This window comes from Dermacentor albipictus, chromosome 3, assembly GCF_038994185.2.
Source record: "Dermacentor albipictus isolate Rhodes 1998 colony chromosome 3, USDA_Dalb.pri_finalv2, whole genome shotgun sequence".
NCBI classification, from domain to species: Eukaryota; Metazoa; Arthropoda; class Arachnida; order Ixodida; family Ixodidae; genus Dermacentor; species Dermacentor albipictus.
The window spans coordinates 174,030,730-174,048,204 of NC_091823.1; the positions used below are offsets into that span (position 1 = coordinate 174,030,730).

The 17,475-nt window shown below is 50.3% G+C and overlaps 1 protein-coding gene and 1 pseudogene across 1 annotated transcript in view; one reads left to right on the top strand and one right to left on the bottom strand.

The window, feature by feature from the left end:
* LOC135902120 (lysoplasmalogenase TMEM86A) overlaps positions 1-17,475 on the bottom strand; it is a 76,497-nt gene that overhangs the window by 48,618 nt on the left and 10,404 nt on the right. The gene's annotated exons all lie outside the window — the stretch shown is intronic.
* On the top strand, positions 12,231-13,844 carry LOC135902142 (uncharacterized; annotated as a pseudogene).

A 17,475-nucleotide genomic window follows, 5' to 3' on the forward strand; every position in this document is an offset into this window, starting at 1 on the left:
AGCGTGTCGCATAGACTGCCAAGAACAAGATCAGGAAGAGCGGCTGTGGATCCTTTCAAACCGAGATTTCAAGGTTCTTATTTCGTCAAAGAACCACACCACATGAAGTCACTGGCAGGCACCATGCGAAATGTTCACGGCAAGGATGTTCACGCCTTTGGATGTTCTTCGCCCAAATTTACACACTACAGTGCTGCTGAAACCACCTAAGCAGAAGCTGCATGCCGACAGGGGGTGCCGTTCTCCACTGCCGGATGCGGGAGGCAACGTACTTGCAAGGAACTTCCACCAAGGCCAACTGTGGGTACCTGCACGTGTCGCGAGCATCACCGGTAAGTCAACAGCTACAGTATGTCTCAGTGATGGCGCTTTCTGGAATAGGCACGGCGACCATCTACTTCCTCAACGCGCAGCAGTCTCCGCGTCAACTACTGGGTCACTGGAGCCTGAACCTACATCAGGTGTTGATAACCGTCCAACAAACTGTGTGCGATACTCATCCTGCTGCTTCTGCAAACTCGACGCCCGCCACGAATGTGACTGCTGGTACAGAAGAGACTGCTGTGAACTGTCCCAACTGAATGTGCAGCACGCCTCGGTTGCGAAGAAGCACCAGAAGCTGCAAGCCAGTACAGCGCTACTCCCCATATACTTTTGTTGAACGATCTAAGGGGGGAGCAGTGTTACAGTTTCGTTTTAGATGGCCGTCCTTTGCGTGGCGCCACTTGCGCCATGCTGTAAAGGCGGTCAAAATAAATAAATACGAGATAAATTTTCAAGTGCGATACCGAGTGTACGGTCATGCTGTAGTACACGTCGTTGGTTCGTGTTCCTTGGACATAAGCGTTCACGGCGACCGCAGACTGCAGCGCGACTGGACGCTCCAGGCACTTTGGCTGTATTAACTGTTTCTTTCACGCTCGGAAAAACGCTTTTATGTCGCCCGTATTAAGCAATAGAAAGCTGTATCGGGAGTTTTTCGTGTTGCTTTACAATTTTCTCATTGACACTTTTCATCCAATTATAATATTTTACAAGTTGATTAATTAATACAGGCTAAATATGTAATTAGGCGGAATGCAAAAAAAAATGCTCCGAGTATCTACAAGCGACGGCAAACAACATTACATTGGTTCTTTCCAGCTACGTGGGATTTGCATTTTCTTAAATCTTGGTGCATGATATATAGTTGGGACACACTGTATATACAGCGTTAAGTCTATGGTGAACCTCGTTCGCCTTGCACGCGTTAATGCTTGTACCGCAGTGTTGCTGCAAGTAGTGTTCCTGTATATGCTCCCGCAGGGAGCAGAGTTGCGCATACCTTTTCCGGCGCCGCTCGCACCGCTATTGGCCGAGAGCGAAAAATGACGTCAAATGATCCGCGTCGCTGCGAAGCCAACTTTACGGGCGCATCGCCGACTCATGCGAACTCGTCGTTTCCGTCATTGCCATCGTCATTGCCATCGCCATTGCAATCAGCGGACCGTCGATCGTGCGTTGAGAGGAGCAGCTGCGGGTTTCAGGTACCGTATTCGACGATGTGAAGTCAAGGACCTTGGTGAAGTGATACGAAACACATCGTACTGGCACTTCTATTCCAGTGTGACGGGGTGCAGCGCACCACACTGCACAAAGCGCACGGAAGTCAGCCATAGGAGTAAATGCTTCAGCCAAGCAAACTAGCTGGAGACACACTGATACTATAGTGAGAGTGTTGTTGCTAACAAGTCTGGGCTTCTTGACTTTGAATGTACCCTTCAGAGTTTAAAATTGAAATGAATAATATGTACCTCTCTCGTCAACCGCAATTTCTGAAGAGCTAGGACATCTTTGCAGAAAGCAGACAAATGAACAAGTTTAAAACGGGTGCTAAGTTGGCATATGCATAGTTAGCTCTCGAGCTGTGATAATTGTAATATATTCCTTCTCCGTGTGAAGTTTTGAGAACAGTCAAATTGATTCTAGTCAATTTATTGTCTTGAAGTGCACAGGCTTATTTATTTTGTTAACTAATTGCTGCCATAGAAGCTAAGCCGCAATTGTATGTGTGCTAGCTTGTGAGCATCACGTATCAGCCAGTGGAACAAAAACTTGTCGTTCATTTATACACGCTAGAAATCTACGTTGTGCTTTGGTGAATGCTGTTTCCTGTGGGCGGGAGTGGAGTGAATGCACTGTTGAATGACGTAAAATTTCCTTGCCTCTGATGTGATAGGTCACAAAGCTTTGTAACCTGGCTTTTTGGCCAAAACCTGCTTCAGTGATTTGATTGATTTGATACAGTGTCTTCAACTACTGGCTTTTCTCCGAGTGGTAAGAGATCAGGAAATATGTGTTGTCAGATTACAGTATGCACTGTGTGAATAATTACTCTGCAAGTTTGCCATCTTGATGTGATTAGTGCAATAAAAATAACCTGTTGTTACTCTTATTAGCTTGTTGCCTTTCCAGTTTCTTTGAATTCTGCCCCCAAGGTTCCAAGAACCAGCACACTTGGCCTGCTGCCAGCAGCCGTTCATGCATTCCCTTGTATGAAATAAATTTGATCTAGAAGCTCTTGTATGTTGAATATTTTTCTACTTGCAGATTTGCTGCTACTATATAGCTGATTAGTCTGCGGTATGAATGAATCGTAAAAGTAAGCTTTGCTTAAAATGTGCGCATGTGAACATTTGAAATGCGCTTAAATCTGTGTCTGCACCGCATGTATCGAAAACTTGCAGCTGTTGTGAACGATGGTTAGTGATAGATGACGCTGTGTTAACGGTCACTGACATAACTGCAGGCACGATAGCTCTCTTGGCGACGGTCATTAATCGGCTGGTTTCGGCAGCCAAAATGCGCTAAGTGTCCACCTTACGTGTGTGAAGTTTTAAACACTTTAAAACATTTCTTGCTTTCTGACAGTGATAAGACAACTTCATATGCATGCTGAAAACCATTGCACCGCGTTTTGTGGCAACGTACTGCGCGTTTGCGAGCAAACTTTGGAGCTGTTCGAGCCACGGGAATATTTTATTTTGGGGAATCGAAGGCGGTGCTACCCCCTATTTGTACGTTCATGTGTGTGTTTGTATATGCGTGTTTACATAGGTACATACAAAGTTTCGGTTGGTTGGAAGCCCACCCCCTCCGACTGCACGAATGACTCGTTCGAGTGTAGCCTGTATTAAGAAGTGCCCTTTGCTAAGCGCCTGCGAAAAATTGGCGCTTGTAGCTCGCGACCACTAGAGAAAAAGGCGGAACACTGCGCGGGATTTGGCTCCTGCGCGCACGAGGAGTGGCTTCGCTGCAGAGCTGGATCACGACGGTGGACCTATGCGCAACTCTGCTCCCTGTGGGAGCACATACAGGAACACTAGCTGCAAGCAGACGGGAGCGCCACTTGTTGGGAGCGCATGTCGATCGGTGGCTGTGCGGCTATGGTGTGACGTTGCGGGTGTCCGGCCGTCCGCTGGATGTGGCAGTCCATGCAGTCGACATGTGCGGGACATAAGGAAGAGGAGGAGGAATAAACTTTTATTGTACAACCAGCACTTTATGATGGCCGGGCCTAAGCCTCCCACGAAGGGACGTCGAGGGCTTGCCTCGCCGCCGCCTCGCGGGCGTGCTGGGTCGCCCAGGTTTGGTCGTCGAGGGCGGAGCTCCGCAGAGTCGCTAAATTAAGCGGGGCGCATCTGCCTTCCCACAGCACTGAGCCCGGTCAGTCAACTACGTCTGCAAGACGGCAGACGACGCCGAAACACGCCTGTGCGAGCCGAGTCGTCAGGCGGCGCGCTCCCTCGCGCGTTGTCGGAGCGCCCTCCCCCCAACGCTCAATCACACGTGACTCTGCATTGACCGCAGTGTGCGCTGTCGCAGGGCCCGTCGGTTCTGAGCTGGCGGGGAAGGCCGCGGCCCGGGTGCACACACAAAACGTCGGACTGGTTACGGAATAGCGCTGCATGTATCCGTCACGTGCAAAACGAAATTGTTTCAGTGAAAACAACCTATTGATTTGTATAGTGCCACCGATCGCTTGCGCGTCGTCGACGCTCACCGTTCTTTCGTTGTATAGTTTGATGGATGTCGTTGGCACGCTCCAAGGCCTTCACTAAAAATTCATTTGCGAACAAGAAAAAGGTTCACAGGGAGATCGAGGCTCGAAGTGGTTAACAGTGGTCGGACAAGGAATGTCGCTGAAGCCAAAGATTTCGATAAAGGGGGCTTCGTCCGGGCAGTAGCTGCTTCTTTCCGTTTGCGTATGTCTCACTCTCTCTGCCCAGTCCCGAAGGAAAGCGGTTGTTACCCTGACGAAGACATTGTCGAAGTGTTGGCTACGGAGACATTCCTTGCTCGACCACCGTTGAGATGATGCGCATTTGCGGCTATTTGTTCTTCAAGGTGAGGGTGGGGGCGAAGCGCGGAATGCTTGCAACAGCGAGAAAACGTTTCTGCGTCTCCTAAACCATACTGCTTCTATACTAAAGGCAGCACCGCTACCCTGAACGACTTGTACACACGAAACTGCTAGCGCTGACGCGCCTGCGTCAGCAACAACCACGCTGACCAGCAGATATTTCTGTGTGTGTGTATATATATATATATATATATATATATATATATATATATATATATATATATATATATATATATATATATAAACGAGAAGAAAGGGGGTTAACCGAGGGACCCGATAATTATTAGTCATATAATGAGAAGCCAACAAACACTGACAAAAAGTACAACATAGGGGAAATTGCATGTGCTTAATAAATGAAATAAAGTAATGATAAATTAATGGAAATTAAAGTGGATGAAAAAACAACTTGCCGCAGGTGGGAACCGAACCCACACGCGACAAGTTGTTTTTTCATCCACTTTAATTTCCATTAATTTATCATTACTTTATTTCATTTATTAAGCACATGCAATTTCCCCTATGTTGTACTTGGTGTCAGTGTTTGTTGGCTTCTCATTATATGACTATATATATATATATATATATATATATATATATATATATATATATATATATATATATATATATATATATATATATATATATATATATATATTGTTACAAGCACGGGGAAAAGGCGTTTATTTAGGCGTGCGAGAGCAGGAATGGCCGCTGCACAGTCTTCGTTCTCCTCTTCCCTTCTCTTCTTGATCCCCGCGTCCCCTTTACGCGCTTGGACGTCACATATACCTCTCCTTGCAGACAAAGCCCACTGGGCGAGTCAACTAGCTTGTCGTGGCGTGCATGATTTCAACAATGCGACATGCGCGACTTGTGTCCTAGCAGAACGTCTACCAGTGTTCGTGAGGCGCGCAAGACTATAGTTCACTGCGCTGACTTTGTCGATGACAGCATACGGTCCATCGTAGTTTCCCAGCAGCTTTTGGCACAAGCCGCGTTTCCTTGTAGGAGTCCAAAGCCAAACGAGATCACCAGGGTGATATGTAACAGGCCGATGTCGTGCGTCGTAGCGGGCTTTGCAGTTTTCTTGTGACGCCAAAGTCCGCAGTCGCGCAAGTCTCCGAGCCTCTTCAGCGAGGCATAGCGTATCGGCGACCGTAGGATTGTCGTGGTGGTAAAAAGGGAGGACAGTGTCGTGCGGCCGAGCATATAGAAGGAAGAAGGGGCTGTAGCCGGTTGTCTCGTGGTTGGCGGTGTTGTAGGCGTAAGTAATAAACGGTAGAACTTCATCCCAATTCTTGTGATCGGACGCAACATACATGGAAAGCATATTTGTGATTGGTCGATTAGTGCGCTCAGTGAGGCCGTTCGTTTGCGGATGATAAGGCGTCGAGTGCCTGAGGTGCGAGTTACATAAACGCACAAGCTCTTCCACGATACCCACCGTGAATTGACGTCCCCGGTCGCTTATGATAACACCAGGCGGTCCATGTCGCAGAACAATAGCGTGAAGTAAGAAGAGCGATACTTCGGTGGCGGTGGCTGATGGTATAGCCGCCGTCTCGCAATAGCGCGTGAAATAGTCGGCGCAGGCAATTGTCCAGCGGTTCCCCTTAGATGACATTGGAAAAGGGCCTAACAGATCAATTGCAACTTGCCGAAAGGGTGAGCTGGGAGGCGGCACAGGTTGAAGGAAACCAGATGGGGCAGTGGTTGGGCGTTTCCGACGTTTCCGACTAAGAGAACAGCTCTCAGGAGAAGAACGCAAACGACAATCACTTCAGAAACAAGTGTCAGTGTTAGAGGCGCGCTTCAATAGCACAATACCACAGCAGGAAATGCCGCGTCAATCTGAAGAAATAGCCAAAGCGAAAGCAGCGGCAGATATAAACTCCGTCTCCGCACAGTCTCCGACAACCCAAATCTCAAAAAACGCGCAGATAACGGCAGCGCAGATCCAGACAATGATCGCGGAAAACTTGAAAATATTTATGCATGAAATGATGGCATTAATTACCCAAAGGTTAACGGAATTTCAACAACAGTGCATGAAGGACTTCGAGAAACACAAGGGGTTCGTGGCGGAACAGCTTAGGGCAGTCTCGAAGGCTGTTCCCACCAAAAAACGCGCAATTGCGATAGGAGCGGGTTCGGCAAAAACTAAAATAAGCCACTGCGTAACAGAATCCGACGGCTCGGACACGGAAACGTCACGGGCTTAAAATAAGAGTGGGCAACATGGCTAATCACGCTAAGAAATCGCAACGAATACAAAATTCAGACCAATTAGAGATATGGCAATGGAACTGCCGCTCCTTCTCCAGGAAAGCGGCAGTGTTCCACCAGTTTATCAAAAACTCCGGAATCGCTCCGGACGTGATATGTCTGCAGGAGGTCGGGGCCAAGCCGGCCAAATTGCAGGGATACTACACTCTGAGCGATCCTCAAAATCCGAAGGTCGCCACGCTGGTGAGCAAGTCGATAAACGCTCAATTATTAACACTTCCGCCAACTGAGGGAGAGACTAATTCCATAGTTATCAGTGTGATGCCAAAGAAACGAAGTAAGGCACACACACTAATCACAAATCTGTACAGTCCTCCCAAAAGCAAAGGGAACGACCTACCCCACATTCTCTCAGCAACAAAAGATTTAGCGGGCACCAGGGATAAGGCGGTGATAGTGGGTGACTTTAATGCACCCCACATACTATGGGGATACGCGAAAACGTCGCCCAAAGGGTTCCTACTCGAGCGCACCGCAACGGCCTTGGGCTTACGGGCAATCAATCAGATCGGCAAACCGACGCGCACGGGTAACAGCGTCAGTAGAGACACGGCGCCCGACCGTGCCTTTACAATAAACATCAGAGACGCACAATGGGTTTCCTTTGATGAAAATTTGGGAAGCGATCACGACATAATCCGAGTAGCGCTCTCCACGCCCAACATACGGAGAACAATAGGAAAGACTAAATTAACTGACTGGCCTCGTTATAGAAAACTCCAGAGAGCTCTGGAGGAGTCGGATACAGCCCCGACCAACATGCGAGAATGGACCGAATTCCTTCGACGAGCACACGGGGACACCACTAAAGCCATTGAGCGTACAGCGGAGGTGCCGGTTATAGACTCTCACCTGGTCAGCCTATGGGAAGAGAGGCGGAAACTGGCCAAGAGGTGGAAAAGGCAACGTCTAAACAAACACCTGAGACAACGCATCACTCTCTTGGCAGAGCAAGCCCAAGGCCATGCCAACGAGCTCGCTAAAAACGAGTGGGCGACGTTCTGTGGAACCCTGTCAGGAACTCTGGGAACGAGCAGTACGTGGCGAATACTACGAAGCATGCTAGACCCGATGAGCACGCGTAATGAGAACAACAAGAAGCTCCAAATTATAGCAGACAACTTCGAGGGTACAGACCAAGATCTCGTCCACGCGCTTCAGAAAAAGTACATAGGACCCTCACCTGCCACGGAATCGTCGTACGCGAGGAGACAATACGCGGGGGAGGCGAACCCTAAATTAGACGAAGAAATAACGTACGCGGAAGTGTATGAGGCGGCACAATCCGCAGTAAAAGCTCGGCACCGGGCCCAGACTCGATCACAAATGCAATGATTCGAAACATGGATTCGGCAGCCCTAGCGAAAATCACAAAGATATTTAATAGCGAGTGCTGGGCCAAGGGAGACTTGCCCCAAGAGTGGAAATTGGCTAAAATAATCATGATCCCCAAACCAAAAAAGAATCCCTCGAGTGATACACTACGGCCGGTGTCGCTCACGTCCTGCCTAGGTAAGCCCTATGAAAGGGTTATCCATAGCAGATTGCAGCGATACCTGGAAGAGCGGAGCTGGTTCCCGGACTCCATGATAGGATTTCGCACGGGTTTATCTTGCCAGGACGCGTTCCTCCTACTTAGAGATGAAATTCTAACTAATATACCGTACGGCGACGAGAGACTAGTCCTAGCACTAGACCTTAAAGGCGCATTCGACAACGTCTCTCACGCCGCAATATTGGAAGAACTCGAACTCACGGGTTGTGGTGAGCGCACATACAATTACTTAAGAGCGTTTCTTTCCAACCGCGAGGCGAGCATCAGTATTGGCCAAATCACTTCGGATTTATTTAAAATGCCTGACAAAGGAACACCTCAAGCAGCTATATTATCTCCTCTTCTCTTCAACATTGCGATGTGTCGACTCGCGCGCGATCTGGATCGGATACCCGACCTAGGTTACACGCTCTACGCAGACGACATCGCGCTGTGGACGAGCAGAGGTTCACTAGGGGATAAGGAATATACGCTCCAAAGTGCAGTATTAGCGGTGGAGAAATTTTCTAGATGGAGTGGCCTGAAGTGCGCACCCGAAAAATCTGAGGTTATCCGGATACACGCGAAAGGCTACAAATCCAGAGGATCGATTAACATCGTGGTTGAGGGCCAATCCGTGCGAGAGGTACCCACGATGCGAGTCCTGGGTTTGTGGCTTCAGAGCGACGGGAGAGCACTACAGACACTCAAGACCCTCAAATCCACAGCCAACAACATAGCCCAAATGATACGTCGCGTGACGTATCGAAAAGCGGGAATGCGAGAAGACGATACCCTAAGGCTCGTACATGCCTTAGTGGTTAGTCGAATAACCTATAGCTTACCGTACCAAATCCTGAACAGGGAGGAGGAAAAGCAGGCTGACACAATAATCCGAACCGCTTTCAAAGCTGCTCTGGGCCTGCCTAAATGTACTTCAACGGAGCGCATGTTAGCTTTGGGAGTGCACAATACTTTCGACGAACTGAGGCAAGCCACCCTGATGCGACAGAGGGAGCGCCTCAGCTTCACAAAAACTGGTAGGGCAATATTGGCTAGACTCAATATCCCAGCATACCCCATTTATCTCACAGAGCAGGCCGTACCTCTCCCTCCTTCGATGAGATCCAAAATTACAGTAGCCCCAATTCCAAAGAATATGCATCCAGAGTACAACAAAGAAAGGCGCAAAGCACGTGCACAACACATTCAATCAGCCTACTCTAACAACCATAGGTACAACACGTACTACACGGACGCAGCTCTGTATGCAGAGACGACCGGGCAGCGCTACCAAAGGAGGTACGCCCTGGCAGTCGTGAACGCTGTCAGCCAACAGCAAATTACCGCGTCGGCCACGGCGGGATCCCCAACCTCGGCTGAAATATTAGCAGTGGCGATCGCACTCGCTCACGCGGAGCGTTCGCAAAGGGACTCGGTCGTGGTCACGGACTCCCAGGAGACATGTCGCATGTTTCTCAAGGGGCACGTGACTGCGGCTAGCCTCGCGATAATCCCGAAATCCTTCAACCACCATCATCGCCTACTCTGGTGCCCGGGCCACGCGGGGGTACAGGGGAACGAAAAGGCTAACGCGTTAGCTCGAGGGTTCACTAACCGAGCGACAGCGTCCTCTTCTAACCCCAACCACCCGCACTACCCATCACAAAATTCCACCAATTTAAATGCCAAAGACATCCTTGCTCATCAGCGTGGAGTCCGAAGAAAATACCCGCCGCCTCACCCACAACTTAACGGGGAAGAGGCCGCCGATTGGCGTAAAATACAGACCGGGGTGTTCCCCCATTTAAAATTGCTAAACGCCATGTATCCCACTCGTTATAGGGCCAACTGTCCTTGGTGCGGTGGCATACCTACCCTAATGCACATAACCTTGGAGTGCACTAAGCACCCTCATAGGCCAAACACCAATAGGACAATGGAGCAGTGGGAGGCACAGCTCGCCCGCTCCGATCTGGCAGGACAAAAGTCCTTAATTAGCCAGGTCAGGCAGGCGGCAGAGGCCAGTGGGGCCCTGGACTGAGAGGCTCCGACCACCCCTCCTTCAAATCTTTACAATCACAATAAAGTTTCTCTCTCTCTCTCTCCGACGTTGCCACTGTATGCAGCTGGCGACATACAACTCAACCGAATGTCGCATCCGGGGCCAGTAAAAGCGTTCTTGAATGCGATAAAGGGAGGGCACAGTGCCTAAGTGACCGGAGGTAGGGTCATCGTGCATAGCCTGAAGGATTGCTGGCCGGAGACGCTCCGGCACCACTAGAAGGAAGCGTGCACCCGTGCTTGAGTAGTTCCTTTTGTACAGGAGCCCGTCACGTAGACAGTAGCTGCTTGTTGCACTTGAATGGGCAGAAGTGAAGAGTGGCTCCAATTTCGTGTCTGTCCGTTGTTCTGCTTTGAACGCATCGGTATCTGGAAAAGCGGATGTCACAGAAGCGACGAGATGATCAAAATTGCCTGCGTCGCAGTCCGTCGAGGTAAGCGGCATACGGGAAAGGCAGTCTGCGTCAGCGTGTTTTCGGCCACGCTTGTAGGCAACAGTGAAGTTATATTCCTGCAACCTCAAAGCCCAGCGCGCAAGGCAACCACAAGGGTCGCGAAGGTTCACGAGCCAGCACAGGGATTGGTGGTCTGTGACGACTTATGGTCGTCCGTACAAGTACGAGCGAAATCACTGAACTTCAAAGATTACAGCGAGGCATTCTTGCTCTGTCACCGTGTAATTTCGTTCAGGTTTGCTTAATGAGCGACTTGCATAAGCAATCACGTGCTGACGGTCATCATAACGTTGGACCAAGACGGCACCCAGACAGACGCCACTAGCATCTGTGTGGATTTCTGTCGGCGCAGTAGGATTGAAGTGGCAAAGGATAGGTCGGGAGGTCAGCAGGAACTTCAACTGACGAAATGCAGACTCGCACTCGGGTGTCCACTCAAACCGTGCGTCTTTATGTAGCAGATTTGTCAGAGGATAAGCGACGTCAGCAAAACCAGGAATAAATCGGCGAAAGTAAGAGCAAAGACCCAGAAAACTACGAAGTTGCTTCACTGACTGCGGTGCACTGAATGCCTCAACAGCTGCCGTCTTGAGGGGATCAGGCCGGATACCGTCTTTGTCAACAAGATGACCCAGCACAAGGGTTTGACGGTCCCCAAAGTTACATTTCTTGGACTTCAGAACCAGGCCGGCGTTTTTGGTGCAGTCGAGGACAATATCCAGGTGCGTATTGTGCTCATTGAATGTGCGCCCGAATATAACAACGTCGTCAAGATAGCACATACAGGTGTTCCATTTTAACCTACGCAGAATGGTGTCCATGAACCTTTCAAAGGTTGCTGGAGCGTTGCACAACCCAAATGGCATCACATTGAATTCGAGTAACCCATCCGGGGTTATGAAGGCTGTTTTCTCCTTGTCTGCCGGGTGTATCGGGATTTGCCAATATCCTGAGCGCAGGTCCACTGAAGAAAAATAAGAGGCCGAATGAAGGCAATCAGTTGCATCATCAATCCGGGGCAGCGGGTAGACATCCTTCTTAGTCACGGCGTTTAATCTTCGATAATCGACGCAAAATCTCCAGTTACCGTCTTTCTTTCTGACGAGTATATGACCGGAGCTGCCCAAGGACTCGAGGACTCTTGTATTATTCCATTTTTCATCATGTCACTCACTCGTTCCCCGATTATCTTGCGCTCGTTAGGCGACACCCGATAAGGCTTCTGCCTGATCGGGCGCGCAGATCCCGTATCGATAGTATGGCGCGTTCGCGACTAGGGCATCGAGAACGCTTTGCACGGCTGCGCAAAGTCAGACACTGACAGATGCTTAAAAAGCGTATCCACCAAGGTATGGCGCTCCCTTGTGCTTTGTATAATCGCCAGGCCTTCCTTCGGATTGAGGGCGAGGAATACGGCCCTTACATGATGGGAACACGGGGTACCCCTCAGGGAGCGGTGTTATCACTGCTCCTGTTCAACATAGCTATGACGCTCCTCCCAAGCCAATTGGCCCGGGTGGAAGGCATTCAACACGCGTTATATGCAGATGACATTACAATTTGGACCACTGAAGGGAGCCTGGGGGACATGGAGGCCCGCCTTCAGCAGGCCGCTTCCATAGTCGATGCGTATGCTATGGACTGTGGGCTCCAATGTGCTCCAGCGAAATCAGAGCTTCTGCATGTCAGAGCGAACCCAAAGGATAGGACAGCAATTCACATCTCTCTGTCAAGAGGTCCTATTAGAGAGGTGGAGGAGCTCCGTATTCTGGGCCTTTTCATTCACCACAGACTCAGACCGGACTCCACTATTGTGAAACTCAAGAGAGTAGGCGAACAGGTAGGGCGTATGATCCGCCGCGTTTCCAACAAGCGGGGCGGTCTGCGGGGCAGGGACGCGCTTCGGCTCGTCTATGCCTTCGTGACTAGCCGGATCCTCTACGCCGTGCCATATCTCCGCACTACTTAGCAAGACGAGGCGCGAATAGACGCCATCATCCGCAAGGCAACTAAGCGAGCCCTGGATCTCCCGGTGGCTACCTCTAATGCCAAACTGAAGGCATTGGGGGTGCTAAACTCCTACCAGGACTTGCGGGAGGCCCACCTCGTGAACCAATACACGCGGCTCATTCAGACGGCCCCTGGGCGCCGCCTGCTAAACCGCTTACACATCCAACACGACTGCACTCCAGAGGAGACGGAGCGTATCCCAGTACTGTGGCGCCATATATGCTCTGGGTCTCCCCGCTCCCCCGTAACATGGACACTGACATGCACGAAAACAGACGACAAGCGCGGGCTCGGGCTCTTGAGAGACAACACGGCTCCCGACCCGGTGTATATTATGTAGACGTAGCAGGGCCGTCGCCCACGGGATTTTACACGGCCGCTGTTGCTCACCAGGAAATGCACGTCGATGGACTCTCTTTTCGAGCCCCGAATTCAATGCGAGCCGAGGAAGTAGCGATAGCGCTTGCTGCCGCCCACGCCAATTCGAGAATCATCATTACGGACTCCCGAAAAGCATGTGATCATTACTTGTCTGGGGAGATCTCCCCCTTAGCTGCTTGCATTCTAAGACGGACTGCCACTGATCCAACACCGAAAAGAATCATTTGGGCTCCTGGCCATCAGGGCGTACGAGGTAATGAGGCCGCTGACGCGGCTGCCCGAGCGCTTATTTACCGGGCTCCTCATCCCAGCTCTTCTGGCTCGGAGACTAACCAGCCGCTGCTGCGATTCAGGGAAATCATAACGCATTATAGCGACAACCACCGCCTTTTCCCGGCCCCTGCCAAGGGGGCTGAGTAAGACGGAGGAGCGAACTTTAAGGCGCCTGCGGACAGGTACTCTGCTCTGTCCTGCAATCTTAAAGCATTACGATCCTAACACGGATGGGCGATGCCCGCACTGTGGGGAGACCTGTGATATCTTCCACATGGTGTGGGCATGTACTCAAAATCCCCACCTCCCCCCTTCCCCTACCCCTTCCAGAGAGGCATGGGAGACTGCCCTCCTCAACTGCTCCTCGCTTGAGTCCCAAAGGGCTCTGGTGAAACGGGCGAGAGACGGGGCATTGTCATGCGATGTCCCGGACTAGGGACGCCGACCATGTAGCGGGGCCACTCTGTGGCTCCCAAACTCTCTTGCAGCCATTAAAAGTTTCCACCACCACCACCCTTGTGCTGAGCGACTTGTTTATCATAGACAGAAGCTGTTTGTCTAAGACGTGGCGAAGGTCAGCAGTTTCACACGGCGGGTCAGTTAGTACGGCTACGGACGAAGACGTGTATTCTGTAAAGTAGGCGAGTTTCAAGCCGTCTATATCTAGATTTATATCTAGAAACTGGTGTCGTCCTGAGAATTCCTTACAAGTGAAACCGCCTTGCGAAGTCCATTGCTAGAATTCGTAAATTGCAATATGGACCATAAGATAATTATATATATATATATATATATATATATATATATATATATATATATATATATATATATATATATAAACGAGAAGAAAGGGGGTTAACCGAGGGACCCGATAATTATTAGTCATATAATGAGAAGCCAACAAACACTGACACCAAGCCTTGGTATCAGTGTTTGTTGGCTTCTCATTATATGACTATATATATATATATATATATATATATATATATATATATATATATATATATATATATATATATATATTATGAAGTAGTGGAGGTATTATAAAGTGGTGGAGGTACGTCAAGATCTCGACGTCCTCTCGCGTTTCCGTCCTCCCTGGAGCTCCGTTCCGGTCGCCGCCTGCACCCAGCTACCTCTACAACAATGGACACTGCCAACCCCGGGCCTTCCGGCGCCTCTAACCCTACTACACAGACGGCCCCACCTGCGGCGCCCGCTTGGACTGTGACGAGCCCTCAGCGCGATCCCCGTCTTCGCGGGACTCCGCGGTGATGACGTAGACGATTGGATCGACCACTACGACCGCGTGAGTTTTTGCAACAAGTGGAACGACACCCAGAAATTGAGGCACGTCGCCTTCTACTTGACCGGTGTTGCAAAGACGTGGTATTTCAACCACGAATCCGACATCGCGGATTGGTCCACGTTTACCTCGAAGCTGCGGCAAATCTTCGCTTCCTCGTCTGGCCGTGCAGAAGTCGCCAAACAGAAGCTGGGAACGCGGCGCCAACTTCCCCAAGAGTCTTACACCTCATACATAGAGGATGTCTTGGCTCTGTGCCGCCGTGCGAATCCTAGCATGACGGAAGCCGAACGCGTTCGCCACATCTTAAAAGGCACTGGGCCTGTCGCGTTCAACGCCTTAATCGTGCAAAATCCGGCTTCTGTCCAAGACATCACTTCAACGTGTCAACGCCTCGACGAGCTGCAGTCTATTCGTCTTCCACATGACAGCAGCGATCCTCCGGTTCCCCATTCTCCAGATCTACGTGCTCTTATCCGCACCATCATCCGCGAAGAGCTTCAACTACAAGACCTCAGGCGTCCACCTGCTGCCTGCGCCCCAACCTCCGCCTTCGACTTGCGCGAGGTCGTAAAGCAAGAGTTGACAGCGATGACTACACCCACGACGCATCTTGCTCCGGTAGCGCGCTCCACACCTACCTACGCGGATGTTGTTTCGCTACCCACCCCTACCGTGCCTTCCGTGCCTACTGGCGTTTCCTATGACCATGTGGCTTCGATGGGAACCAGAGCACTTGCTGCGCCATCGTACCCTCAGTGGCGTCCACCTCGTCCAGTTTGTTTTTACTGCGGTATACGCGGCCATATATCACGCTTCTGCCGCCGGCGCCAGCAGGATGAAAGGCGAGGCTATGCTGAGCACGAAAGAGACCGCACTCGCCGATCAGACGACTACTATCCCGGACCGTACTCATCCCCGCAACAGCGTTCTCCGTCTCCACCAGCTGCTAGCTCCCAATCTGCCTCATAGTTCCCGTTCGGCCAGACGTCGTTCTCCATCCCCTTACCGGCGCTCTACATCACCGCTTCGCCCCACTTCCCATTTTGTCGACCAGCACTCGGAAAACTAACTGTTGCAGTTTTTGGAGGGGAAACTGCTTCTTATCGGTCTTCAAAAATTCCTCCTGTTCGCCCGGCCAACATGCTTTCTGTGACTGTCGAAGGTGTTCCCGCGTCAGCTCTCATCGATACCGGTGCCGCCGTTTCTGTTCTTCGGAGTGATCTGTGTTCCCGGCTCCGTAAAGTAAAAACGCCTTATCTTGGACCTATTTTGCGTGGTGCTAATAATGCGTTCATTCACCCTGACGGACAGTGTACTGCTCGTGTTCTCATCGACGGCATACGCCACCACATCGAGTTTATCATCCTTCCAACGTGTATCCATGAACTTATACTTGGTTGGGACTTCCTGCATTCTGCTTCAGCCGTCATTTCCTGTAGAGAGGAAGTTGTCCACATCACGGATACAGAGCTTGAACCTGTTGCGGACTCTTCACTTTCATGCGTGAACTTGACCATCGCTGCCGACTACGTCCTGCGTCCTGGTCACGAAGACGTTGTAGCCGTCACATCCAGTCAGATCGCCGACGGAGACGCCCTAGTCGCCCCTTCTTCCCGCTGTACTTCTCGCGGAATTCTCATTGCCACCTGTCTCGTCCGGTTTTCACGCGGCCGCGCCCTTCTGTCTGCTTGCAACACGACCCCAGATCCTGTGATGCTGCCCAAAGGGATGACTGTGGCAACCCTCGCCGACACTCAACCTATCTCTCTAGTCGCGCTTTGCCCTTCTTCATCGCCAGCCCCAGCCTCAGGTTTGGATGATCCTTTCCCTCCTCCAGCCGTTCTTGGTTCTGACCTAACAGCCGCACAGTCCGAAGCCCTAATGGTGGTCTTGGCAAAACACAAAGCCTGTTTCGACAGCTGTTCCCCTGTGTTGAGCCAAACTCCTGCGGCTACACACCGCATCGAAACCGATGGTTCCGCTATTATACGACGACGCCCCTATCGTGTATCGCCGTCCGAACGAAAGGTCATTGAACAACAGGTTGCTGACATGCTTGCGCGGAAGATAATACGACCTTCATCTAGCCCATGGGCGTCTCCCGTGGTCCTGGTAAAGAAAAAAGATGGCTCAGTTCGCTTTTGCGTGGATTATCGAGCGCTCAATAAGATCACACGCAAGGACGTATATCCAATACCTCGAATTGACGACGCTTTGGACACACTACAAGGGGCGGAGTATTTCTCCAGCCTTGATCTTCGATCAGGATATTGGCAAATTCCGATGAACGAGACTGACAAAGAAAAGACCGCATTCGCTACACCGGATGGCCTTTATGAATTCAACGTGATGCCTTTTGGCCTTTGTAATGCTCCCGCCACATTTGAGCGCATGATAGACAACGTCCTTCGTGGTCTAAAATGGAAGACATGCCTCTGTTATCTGGACGATATTGTCATCTTTTCGTCTGACTTCAGCCAACATCTTCATCGATTAGACGAAGTACGTTAATAGTGCTTACAATATATATATATATATATATATATATATATATATATATATATATATATATATATATATATATACGTACAACCAGTGAAGCGGTGAATCACAGATCCTGGCAGTGAAACTGGTGAAAGAATAGAAGCGCGTAGGAAAATTACTAGCATTTTACGTTTCGGCATGGGATTGGCTTTCATTCACTCCGGCCACATCGTTTACACATAGGGTGTTCACACCCTATGTGTGAACACCTCCA